This window comes from Notothenia coriiceps, unplaced genomic scaffold (genome assembly GCF_000735185.1).
Source record: "Notothenia coriiceps isolate Sejong01 unplaced genomic scaffold, NC01 NC01_scaffold00037244, whole genome shotgun sequence".
NCBI classification, from domain to species: domain Eukaryota; kingdom Metazoa; phylum Chordata; class Actinopteri; order Perciformes; family Nototheniidae; genus Notothenia; species Notothenia coriiceps.
Genome location: NW_011369945.1, coordinates 12,012,753 through 12,025,547, shown reverse-complemented (window position 1 = coordinate 12,025,547; position 12,795 = coordinate 12,012,753). Strand labels below are relative to the sequence as shown.

Genomic DNA, 12,795 nt, shown 5'->3' with positions numbered 1-12,795 from the left:
CAACACACGACACACACACACACACACACACACACACACACACACACACACCAACCACAACCACACACACACACACAAGTGCGAGACAGTGCCCAAGTGAGCTGCACTCTGGCCCTTTAGCCCTTTAGCCCTTCTCTCTCTCTCTCTCTCTCTCTCTCTCTCTCTCTCTCTCTCTCTCTCTCTCTCTGGGGGGGTTGATAGTGAAACATGACTCACATGTGGGAAATGTTTGGTTGGTTTGTTGCTTGCTTGAAATGGCCAAACATTAGGTGTGTTGTAACGAAAAAACCCACGCGGATACACTATAGAGATCCAGTGTGCGAGCAACTGATGTGCATGATCATGTGACAAACACAGGCGCAATACAAAATCCACAAAGACAATTCAAGGAAATCACTGAGGTTCGGAGGTAAGGATGTTATGTTTGTTTTTCATAGAAACAAGGTAACTGCTGTCTTGGCTAACAAAGTACATTTTTTGCAAATTTGCAATCTTTTATCCAGAATCAAGTTCTTCGCTGCACCTAACTACGTCACTGAAAGTCAAATGGCGGCGCTGGATGCTGGAGGAACAACAGATTTTGCAGCAGGAGAACTCCTTTTTGAAGCACAGAGGAATTCACCGCTTTATCAACTTCATTAACAATCAGCACTGAACGGATTAGAGGTGGGGAATTTTCACCTTTAATTACAAAATATATACTGTATATCATAAACTTCTGTCAAGCCTCTTAGTTATGCAGGAGACTGATGACTTCCTAAAGGGAGATTGTATCATATATACTAAGTAAAAGTAGCAATATGATTTCAAAAATATAACATATTTTAGGAATATGTTCCAAGCAAAATTCCCTATATATTATATGCCATGAAATATATCCGTTTTCCTTTTTTTTGAAAACTTTACAAGGATGAATTGAGGTTAATGAGCTCAGATACTGCTGACTATAAACTAAAAGCAGTCGGAAAAATGTAACATTAAATGGAGGAACAACAAATAAAGTGGCATGAACAAAAATCAGAGGTATTATCCTTTAATGTCTGGGATTTCCTCTCTAGTGCAGACAATACAAACACTCATTTTGTGGCCGGATTAATACAGTGTTGACACTTTCTGAGGGAGGAGTGATTTAAAAACAGTGTGTTGGTGACAGCTGACTGTAGTGTCTCGTTAGAGTGATGTCGGACCACACCACACGGACGATGTGATTCACCGCAGTGGAATGATCGTCTATTGCCGATAATGACTGTTTATACAAAAACAACTCAGGAATTTGACTTTTTTTTAAATGCCTCCGTAACAACTGCTGAACCATAACACAGAGTGATGTGAAATTACAGAAATATTTATGTTCTCTCGGTAATCACTGTATATTAGGCTGTCACTTATATCAGCCTATAAATCTGTTTCATGCCAACTGTTTATTTAGCCTCTTATAATTTAGAACAATACAGGCTTGTATCCGCCGTTTGTTGATCCAGACACTAATAAAGGCGGGACTTTCCAAATAAAATAGAGCTAATTGAGGCATTGAGATGATAGATGGAGCGCTCATCTCAGTGTTGTGGGTTTGGCGTTCTTTTTAGATGCAATTATTACTCCATATAAACGTCATTCACCATTACCAGCTCAATTAATCCTTTCAAATAAGCAAATCATTTGTCTTTCATAAATTGTTGACACAATAATGTTAAATTGCTATAAAATGATCCTATTACAGACACAGGAAATGTGTGCTCTTTTTTTTAATATGCTGCTCTTTCTCAAATGTTGTCACTACACATTTGGTGTATTTAATCTGAAGATAACCATAGACTGTATAAACAAGATTCAATTACACAAATAAAGCTTGCAATGTAATATATACAGTATATCAAATCAGGATGATTAGGAAACCAAACATTGACCAAACGGTGACAAAAACAAACACCTTTTTTACGCAAATGTAATCTAATATAAATGCGTTGAAATCCACTAAACAGAAAGATGTGTACTCTAAAAGTGGTTGAAAACACCTTTAGCAAATTAACCCTTTCAGATTATCACCATCGCTTTTGAAAAAAATGTGTGAATAATTTTTTTTTTTTATATCCGCATTTCAGTGGTAGACTGTTTCAGATCAATTCAGAGGGCAAACCAAGGAAAGCTGGGAGAGAGTGATTATGCCGTGTCGTGGAGGATGTATGAAGTGTGTGGGGAGTTTAGAGTCAACAATGGTCAGTGTGGATATTGTGGAGCACCCTGGGAATGCCATGAAACTACGGGGTGATGGAGTGAGAGGTGTGAGTGAGTGGGAAAAGGAAAGGGAAAGAAAGATGGAGCCCACTGCAGAGATTATATCAGGCTAATTTAATTCTTTTATTGCAGCCAATTAGTCGCAGCACTTTGGCCCCCTGTGAGCCCTCTAGCCCCTTGACTCGCTCTCTAATGACCCCGACTAAACTCTGGATCTCAGCTGCTCCCGAAGAAGGCCATGTTTCAGAGCCGCTGTGTTTTTAATAAGCAGTTTGCCTCACAGACACACTGTACCATGATGAGAGAGAGTGAGAAAAATATAAAGCGTGATGAGAATGGAAAACAGGTGGGAAAAGAAAAGATGAGGTGGACAGGAGACGAGAAAGAGATCTGCCTGCTGCTTGTTAAATCCAAGGCCTCGACCGGAGGAGACTTGGCTAATGAGATCAAGTCACACAGAATATTCATCAGTCCTGCAGGGTTATCAAAAGCAGAATAAATATGTAGTGAGGACTGATTTCCAGTGGACAGATTCCAGTCTGCGATAAAAAAAAGAAGCCATTACGCGCTTTTCTGACCTTTTTTCGTATCAGTCATGCTGTTTATCTATTTCTCCTTTCTATATTTCATAATTTAACACTCCCTTGTTTTCTCATATTTAGTGAGATTATGCAATTCCCAGTGCAGGCAGAGTCTACGGTGCATGTTGTCTCAGTGGGTGATAAAATGAAGTCTGATTAACCGACCACCGCAATTAAAGAACTGTGAGAACCGCCGCGCTTCAGTGCAGGCAGGGATCCCTCATGAAGCTATCAGCAGTGGAGCGAAGGTTAATGTTAAGCAATGGATTTACAGTAGACGGCCAAGTAAACACCAGCAGAGCAGTGCGCAACTTCGTATAGCTCTTTAAAGAAAGTATGCGAAAAGTATGAGAAGAATCATACATGAGGAAGTGAATGCACAAAATAATTTTTGAATTAGCCTGAATAAACTACTATACAAGCATTCATCAATTAATTACTAAGATCTCTGATTTTATTTTCCTGTGTACAGTAAACGTCTAATTGACTTTCCATGACAACTTGGCGTGGGAATAAAATAACTGGTCTACAGTAAATTGCTTTTTAAAGTTACAGCATAGTATATTTATTTTGGTGTTGAAGAGGCAATACTTTTTATAATATTGATTTTTTTTTGATTATATTGGGGAACATTTTGAAATTTGACAGTAGAATACAATTTGGAACTTACATAGAATACATTTTACAATTATATGAAGCTAGCTGTTTATCTATCCTCAGTAAACGTGGGATCACTCATGTCCCACTAGTTTGCACACTTTAACAGACAAATTAAAATTTGTAATTTGATTGTGAAGCCTTAAGACACATTAACACCATTTCAGCTGTACATTACATTCATGAGCACACAGCCTCACACTGTGCAGCAGCCTCCAGCAGCAGGCCGGCCTGCACCATGCTGAGCTAAATGGCCCATATATTCACTCTCTGTCTTCATGTGGGGGCTAATAAGGCCTTTCCTTTTTCAAGAGTCTAACTAGCCACACAGAGGCACAACAACAAAGAAAGGCCTAATGGCCTCCAATTTCCCGCATTAGTGCCCATTTAATGGCTGACCTGCCCTCTCGTTAGGCAGCGCAGCATGGGAGCACTTCTCAGCCTTAGTGCATGTACACACACACACACACACACACACACACACACACACACACACACACACACACAAACACACACGTACCTACGCACGCTCGCACACACATCAAGTCCTTTAGCCCTCCTCAAACACACTGCCTCGGGCCCCTGCAACACTTCCACCCCACGCTGAGACCGCATAATAGGCCAGTTTGTAAAAGGGACGGCCTGTGATCAGTGATGCATCCACTTGCTGAGTAATCAAGGGTCTTTTGTCCGAGTGGTGTGTGTAGAGCAGTGTGTGTGTGAGAAGGTGTGAATGCAATGTGCGTGTGTGTGTGTGTGTGTGTGTGTGTGTGTGTGTGTGTGTGTGTGTGTGTGTGTGTGTGAAAGCGTGTGCACCTGCGTGAGAGAGATCCTCTCTTCCCATCTGTCTTTATTTGTGCGCCCATCGCTCTCAGAGTGTGTTTCTCCATGTGAGTGTTTGCGTGATTAATTCCAAGATAAAGTGGCCCTGCCTGGAAGAGATCTCCTTCAATTGGTGTCTATGGGAAAACACCAGCTGACATACAGTGCAGGAATAAAGGGATCCCGACTAAAGCCACGCAGGGGCTGACGAGAGGGTGTTGTGTGTATGTCAGCTATGCCATAAAAATGCCATGGGTGGAGGATGACATTGGCAGGTCCTATTCAGGGCTATAGCAGTGAAAGGCCCTTTAGGATGAAAAAAGATTCCTAAGGCCTGTCAGGTCCCCATAGCTCCCCGCTGAACAATACCCACTAAGAGCAGCTGTCTTAATAGCGTGAGGGACTGACAGCTTTAGGAGCGATGCGATGCTCGGAGCAGCATCCGCACAAACTTTAGTCCAAACAACGCTTCGCTGTGTGACAACATAATACAAAATAACAGGATAGTTTGCCAGACACTGAATGCATCTTGTACATGTCTATTACACATAAGTGTCCAAACAACTTGAGCTGACAGTGTTGGCGAAGATTCATCACCTCGCTGATCAGGATCCTCGTGTGTGAACGGATGCAGTGGCACGATAGCAAAAGATTCTTCTGAGCGTGATGATGATTGGAACTAACTGGATTCACAGTTTCCTCCACAGGAAGAGCAAAAAGCTCTGCTTTCACTTGGAAACGTTGGTTTATATTGAAGGGCTATCAGTGGGAATGGTGTTTAAATGTATTGTGTTTGACTGATGGAGCAATGTTTCCTTTTCAAAGTAAAGGCGGATTACTGAAACAAGTGTCTGATGTTTTTCTCTGATATCAGCGTCTGATCTGATAATCACAGTGTGAACGTTCAGAGACTCCTCCTCCGAGTATTAGCTCTGAATCAATTTTGCAATGGTTTGAAACCGCAGCCCAGCTCCCCGCCATCAACCTGGCTGTCAAAGCCAAGTATAATAAGGTCTTTGCTCTCTATTGTTTTACATCCAGCCATTACCTAAGCCTGTCTCCTCTGCCTAGAGCTTCACACATCCACAAACACGGAGAGGACGCGCATCGGAAACACGCGAGACAGATCTCCCAATCTTCCCTAAACAAGGGCTCTCCCTGCTCATGTCAAACATCACCTCCAGTCTATTTACTCGGCGAGTTTGGTTTCTATGGGACTAGCAGATCCATAGTGTTTAGGGTTCACATAACTCCTCGCAGGTCGTCTTGAGCGTTGCTGGCCTCCAGGCTGACAGGGATGGGCCGCTGCTGTCAGTGTTAGACAATGAGACAAAGCTCACACTGGGCTAACTCACGCTCCTCCATAACTGTGATTCATACTAATCCCACAGCCTCTGCAATTAAGGCAATCACTCTGCTCCGACAATGTAAACTAAAGATTTTAAACCCGTTGTATTATAGCAGAATGCAGTCGGCCAACACTGATTGGCGGCCGTGAGCTGAGAAAATAAACAGTGTTTGAAGATTAGATGATTAGAAGATTAGATGAGTTAATTTGGCCCTTCAGGCAGGAAAAAGGCGGAGAGCGTTTCCTCATTCGTGAAGACACTGGATACCTTTATCAACCATCAGTATGGATCATCCTTTTTGCTTGTTTTGTTTTTGTTTTTTCGAACCAGCAGTATGTGAAGAAGAGCCCTGTGGGAGGAGGCGCTCCCTACCTTGCTTTGGAAAGTTTTCCCATATTGAACTGACTCAGCCTTGAGGATAAGCAGATGAGTCTTGGATTAGGGATGAGATCGGAATGCTCTGCTGGATTTCGTTGTACTGCGTGAACATTTATGGTTTCCACTCCCAAATAAAGCGTAATAACTGATCTAGACTCATTCTTCTCGGAAGTGTCAAAAATATGAAGGAAATTACTGATACAGGAAGTTTTCTGGAAATGTCTCACTTTCAGCTCTATGTTTTCCAATCATATGTAAACTTACTATCCTTCCTAGAGCTTTGTATCAACTCAAATGATCTTCCTCTAGGCAAGGCGGTGCTTGAATGTTTAAAAGTTCACTTCGTAGCAATTTAAGAACTTCTCAACCATGTTGTCTTAAAAATCAAGATATGCTGTTAATTCTATTAATTCGAGCCCAGATTGACAACAAAATATTGAAAACCGCACAGAAAATGTATAAATGAGAATTGATCTGGTGAAGGAGATAAGGCCAAAACTTTGAAATCTTTCAAACAGCTACTGAGTAGACTGAAAGATTATTTTGTCAACCTTACTTTTGTGTTAAAATGATTCTCCAAATCTGTTAATCTCTAAACATAAATACCACACAATTCCAAATATACTTACAATCCTTCTTTAAGTTTAAATGTTATCATTGGTCGAAAAAGTTTTCTATGGTGTGAAAAAATACATCAGGATGTTCCTGATCAGACAAAAAACGCTGCGTCCACAGAAACGCTGTGGCTTCACCTCACTGGGCAGTAAATGCTTAAATTAAGCTCTACTCGACATCATTTTATTGTAGGCTCATTAGCAACCCTAGCACTGTGGCCATGCTAAGCAGGTGGGAAACCTTTGACCTTCACACACACCCCCTACATTCCTTTGTCAAGTCCCCATTACTAAGTTACCACTCCTCCGAAATGGGCTGTGACCCTCCTCCGCCTCCTGTCTTCCTTTTCCCCCGGGTAAACCCGGGGCTTCCCTGCTGCAGATGTCATTAGTGAGTGGTAGACTGGTGAGACAAATATCTCTATAAAATATATAAGTCATGAAAAAAGGCTTCAGTTGGGCAGTCAAAGAGAGAAGACAGGAAAGGAGAGAAGAAATAACTGCAACACGAGTTAATATAGTGACAAAGAGGAATGGAGGGGTGACGAGATGGAGCGGAAAATAAATAAATCTCAACTATAAAAAAGATCTTCATCCCGCTCTTCCTCTTTTTCACCATTCTGGGGAAACTCACAATGAATTGAAGTTCCACTACTTAGCTGCCTGACCTTTTGTAGCTCTTTTACAACCTGCCAATTACTGTTAACACTGTTGGGGGGCTGGTTTGGCTCGAGAGCACATTGCAATGAAAATCATCCTAATAGCCCGGTCTGATTACTGTGAGTACCGGAGTTCCCTGAGGAAACACTGGCAGTATGCAGTGGAGGTTTTAAAAACACTTGACTTGTGCATCACTTAAAAAAGACTATTTCCCAACTGTTCAGTTGACTGAAAGTATTTCAGGATTTCAAAGCAGGTTGAAATCAGAAACCGACCCACTGACCAAATAGAGAATGAAACAGAGGATGACTTGAATCCACAAAGTGGAAGACAAACTGTACTGTGCATAGTATATAAAAAATCCTTGATAAGTACAGATTAGAAAAATGACAAACACACCACGTTGTGTACTATAGGCGCAGTGCATGATTATCCAGCTCTATAAAACGATAATGCAAACAGAGACTAGGTTGTCAAAGCGTGCAATCATAGAGATATTTAAAGTGTCTCAGCCAAGACAAATCAGAACCTGCGGTCCCTAATCACCTTGGTACACATTGCACTTCTTTCCTGCGTCCGGCCTTAGAGACAGCAGCATGAGAGGGAATGATGATGGAAGTGTACTTAAAGAAATGTGTGTGCGTGTGTGTGCGTGTGTGTGTGTGTGCGTATGTGTGTGTGTATGTGTGTGTGTGTGTGTGATCTTTTCCAGAGGGAATGAGCAGGAAGCCGCTGAAAACCATATATCTGAAACCCCACAGCCCAGTTCCTTCATTCCTGTGATACATTTACTTTGCTCTTTTTATTTTCCCCTCCCATCATCCATTTTTAAAATGGCACACTCTTAAACCTTAACCTTTTTTTTTATAAACCCCTCAATGTGAGAGCACCGTGTGTGAGGGCAGGGGGGAAATAATTTGCCGCTGTTTTCATCTACCCATGTTCTACGCTTTAAAGTCTGCTTAGTTTAGATGCTTTGTTCACACATGCGGTGTGAAGTCAGCAGCAGGCGATGTATCTGTCACAGCTCAGGCGGTATTTTTGGAAGAGGCAGCGTGAAGCTGCATGTGGAGAGATGAGCTTAATAGAAACAGATTTATGGCAGAAAAGCTTGTGCCAGGGCCCAGGACACTACACAATATAATACAAAAATGACCTGTACATATTACTTGGCCAGGACAAGACCACTGAGTGGAGACACCAACTCTGCAGTTCAATGCTGCAGAATATGATTTATGAGCAATAATCAGCAATTTATTTTCTATTGTGACCTCTCCAACTCATTGGAACTGTACACCCACACATTTAATATACATTTCTTTGTGAAACTGTGGGAAAAGTGAGTGCATTATAGTAAGTGCTGGGGAGCAAAGAGGCCAAACAGTGCAGCACATTTTAAAGAGAAGGAAAGGATGAAAAGGACCAAATATGGTGAGTGTGCGCATGCATATGCATCACTCTTATCACTTCTGTTATCTTTGCTCTTTATAAAGAAGTCTTTGCAGTGTTTCATGCTCACTATCATGAGTTATAACCCTCGGGAATATGATGCTCTAAATGTAAATCAAAAACATCCACACAGTCCTTTTTCATCCATCTGCTCAGTGAGTTGATCTTTAAAACCCGATCGACCAGGATAATTCACCTAAAATATCTCTTTTCCCTTTTTATCCATTTGAATTAGAAGAAAATGGCATTTTAAGTAAATTAAGCGGAAACAAATCTAATTGTTTTAATAATGAAACTATAATTATTTACAAAAATCTAAAACAATTCCCATATCTTCTATGATTGGAAAAGATGAATTAGGATAATAGCAAACAATAGTTAGGTAATTGCAATAAATACATACAGTCTGCATTTAAATGTTTTGTCAAGTTAAAGCATTTAAACTATTAAATTAGCTAATAATTTCTAGGTTATATTTTTCAGAATTTCTTTGACTTTAGTCTGCATTTTCTTTAGCTCAACACATTTCATTAGATAGCGAGGTTCCTTTAAAAAGAAGATTTTTCTGGTTTGATGGGGTTTATGATTGGGGTATGAACAAGAGTGTGTTGGCATCCCACAGAAGCCGCAGCAGGCAGGTTTCTGCACATTAGAGAAGTGTGGCAGCTGGTTTGGACCATGCAGATTGTTTCTGACACTGATGGCTTGTGAGATGTTTTTACTGTACTGGCTCCAGAACCACATTCACTGCGCTCCTCTGCTGTGGCACAAAGCCTACTGCTCACTACGAATTAGACCCTCATGCACGCAAGCAAGCATGCACACTGGTAAACACACACACTGCATATACACACACATTTACATACAGCTTCTGCTCTAATTGCAATGTTGGAACAGTAGCCCTTCAAGGTTGGGGAAACTGTTTTCTAGCAAAAATCCTTGCACTTCATATCTTCTGTAACCAAATGTGACACTTATGACTCAGGCAGGACGGATACAGTTGGGGAAGTGGAGAAGGAGGAAAAGAGACCCCTCTGATCCAGAAATCCAAAACCTCATTGTAATTTAGTCATCGGTAGAAGGCAATTAGCAAGGGAAGGACTGGTCTTTGCCAGAGCAAGCACACGGCTGACAGACGTGGAGAACAACTCAGCAATTTGCAATGAAAGCACCCTTTTTGTATAATAACGTGACAAAAGACAATGGTCGTTATTTCCAAGATAATAGCAAGCACAAGTTTAAACTTGGAAAAAAAGAACAAAAAAAGAGTTGATGTGGTGGAAAGAAAGGCAAACAGGAAGTGAATGGCAGTTCCTGGATAGAAAGAGAGGGAAATGAGGAGGATTTATGGATGCCCCCCCTTACATAGAAGATTAAAGGCATGAGTTGGAACGACTCTCTATTTGTCTCATGTCTCGTCTCAAATGAGGATTTATTCAGACTAGGCTGGGCCAAAAGTTCATTTTTTTGTTTTAAAAGACTACACCAACCACATTTTGTAGAGCTAGAATAATGCCATCCAGCCTATCATGGTGGTACACTACAGATACTTGACAGAAGACTTTTAAGATCTAGTGAGGAAGGTTCTTTTTAACTCATACACACTTCAACCAAGTCTCATGAAAATCTGGCTTTTAGTTGTAACCATAATTACTGTAGATAGACAAAAAATACATTTAACTGGAAAAAAAACATTTGTGGCGGAGGTATTATGATACGGCAAGGAGCAAAAAAAGCTAGGACTATTTCCGGTATCTTGTGTCTTACAGGTTTCCATCAGACTATTCTGAGCTCCCCAGCTGAAATGTAAGTGGTCGTGTAATTTATGTCAAGAATAATATTGCCCCGATGTGTTATTGATTCTGTAGATATTCCTTAATATTTGCTCTGGCAAGAGGTTTACTCTCAGCGGATGATTGCGCTGCTCGGTCGACCAGGAAAATTGACTATAATTATCAAATAGGCCACTTAAACTTAATCTAATGAAAATGACTTTAGAAAATAGTTTGACCTCCGAATGCAGGTCTTTTCGTCTTAGCATCTTGCAGCTGATTTAAGTTTAACCCCAAAAGAGGGTGCTTCCACCACATTTGATATGATCCACTTGATTATCGTGTTAAGAATGATCAAATCTAATGGATACATGTTTCTAAAAGCATACAAATATATTTCCCATCTGTGCGAACACCCTCTTGTCAACGCATTCACAACTTGGAAATTGTGCTGTAATCTACACTGCTGCATCTAAAATTTGAAAGCAAGAGAGGTGTCATTTCCGATGAGGTCAGCGGCCGACGCAGCAACCCAAACACCAACCGCTGTTTTTCTTTTCCTTAAATCCCACTCTTCTGTTTCTTTTTTCTCTCTATCTTTGTTTGTGATCGCGTCTTTCTTTATTTTTTCACTGACCTTGTTTGTTATTGGGGCTCAGAGTTCATTTCATTTCCCGCCAACTTCTGTGGAAAGCCCTCACAGAAACCCAATACTGTCTTTCTTTCTAAAAGTGGAAACGGTGCTGCTCGATGTTCCTGGATAATGAAACGGTGGCTGTCACTGGAGGCAGGACAAAGGCCGCAGGACAAAGGCCACAGACCTTAAAGACTAGCTGCTGAAGTGATCTTCATTTTCTTTTAAATATGTGTCTGACAAATCAGTTATCAACTATTCTCAAAGTTTGTAATAGCAAGAAGTGAAACAAAATTCTAACTACTGTATGTAACTGAGATAGGAATCCCTAATTGTTGTTTCCAGAATTAAAATACTTAAAAAATGTATGTACAAATGTCCTACCTAGCAATTATTAGAACGGAAATGTCAACGCTTCATTCAATATTAACATGTAAACCCCTTATTAGGATTGTTTAGTAGAGTTATTTAAACACTTGTGAGGCATGTTAAGTGAATTTTCTTTAATCAAATGATGACAAGCATCGAATTGTCTCGTTAGTTTATTACTGGCACTTCTAGGAATAAAGTGCAAGAAATAACAGGAATAAGACTACTACTAACTACTTGTAAGTATGTTTTCGCAGGGCAGTGAAATAGCACTCACAGCACTTGGTTATAGTTAGGGAAAGATTGTGGTCTTTGTCAAATAAGTGATTTGAACCAACCCATCTCTCGTATGTATGTCTTGCGGTATACATACATCATCACTCTGATACAAGAACAACAAATATTGCTAGGAACATAATTCAGGTAGAAATGATATTTTAGATTTGCAGACAACTGAAAAAACCTATTTGGAATATAACTGCAAATTCTGCGGGTTCACAAACATTTGGTAGAAGATAAGGACCATTAAGAATAAGAGTTAACTATTGATTTTAAAGATTAAATAGTTACAAATTACTGACAGTAACAAGATGTGCATCAGCTACCGTTAATACTACCACCAAAAGTGGACAGATGAGGCAGAGGGAAAGAGCAGCTATCTATCTACTTCTTTCTTCACTCCACTCTTTCTGTTTTCCTTCATGACTCTGGAAGACAGAAGAATCTTCTCCCTCACGCTCCACCTCAACTTTGATCTGCAGCCAACGACCTGTCCTGGCTTCACGAGAGAAAATAAAAGAAGAAAAATACAACCAAAACAAGCTCGAAGGGGGAACAAAAAGAAGGTGAAATGCATTCCCCAGGTTTATCATCAGATCAACATCTGGATATCTACAGAGACCTGCTGCTACATAATCATTTCAATATCTGCGAGTGTCTCTGGAGGTTAGAGAGCAGCAGATAGACGGAGGGAGCGAGGCCCAGGCCAAGTTTCTCTCCCCGTGTCATACAGGTCCAGGTCTTAGCTTCAAAGACAACACAGAGGGGCCCCATTTGGAAATGAATTTTTGCCACAAACTATCATCTCATAACACAAATATTACCATTAATGACTCCATTTCCTTATAATTTCCTTATCGACCCCCCTAATTATGTCCGTTTGTTTGCTTTGTCATCCTCCAGTGATACAGGCCTTTTGTTATTAGAAGCTAAGAGGGGTCTCACGTGGGAACTTGATGACTTATTCTGCTAGAGGCAGGGGGGGGGGGGGGCGAA

General features: G+C 40.8%; 1 protein-coding gene and 1 long non-coding RNA gene across 4 annotated transcripts in view; one reads left to right on the top strand and one right to left on the bottom strand.

Annotated features, from left to right (window-relative positions):
• ntn1a (netrin 1a) overlaps positions 1-12,795 on the bottom strand; it is a 248,630-nt gene that overhangs the window by 31,546 nt on the left and 204,289 nt on the right. The gene's annotated exons all lie outside the window — the stretch shown is intronic.
• LOC104964728 (uncharacterized) overlaps positions 10,317-12,795 on the top strand; it is a 13,895-nt gene continuing 11,416 nt past the window's right edge. Inside the window, exon 1 of the long non-coding RNA XR_800459.1 lies at positions 10,317-10,328. This is a non-coding gene — a long non-coding RNA (uncharacterized lncRNA). The remainder of the gene's footprint in view (positions 10,329-12,795) is intronic.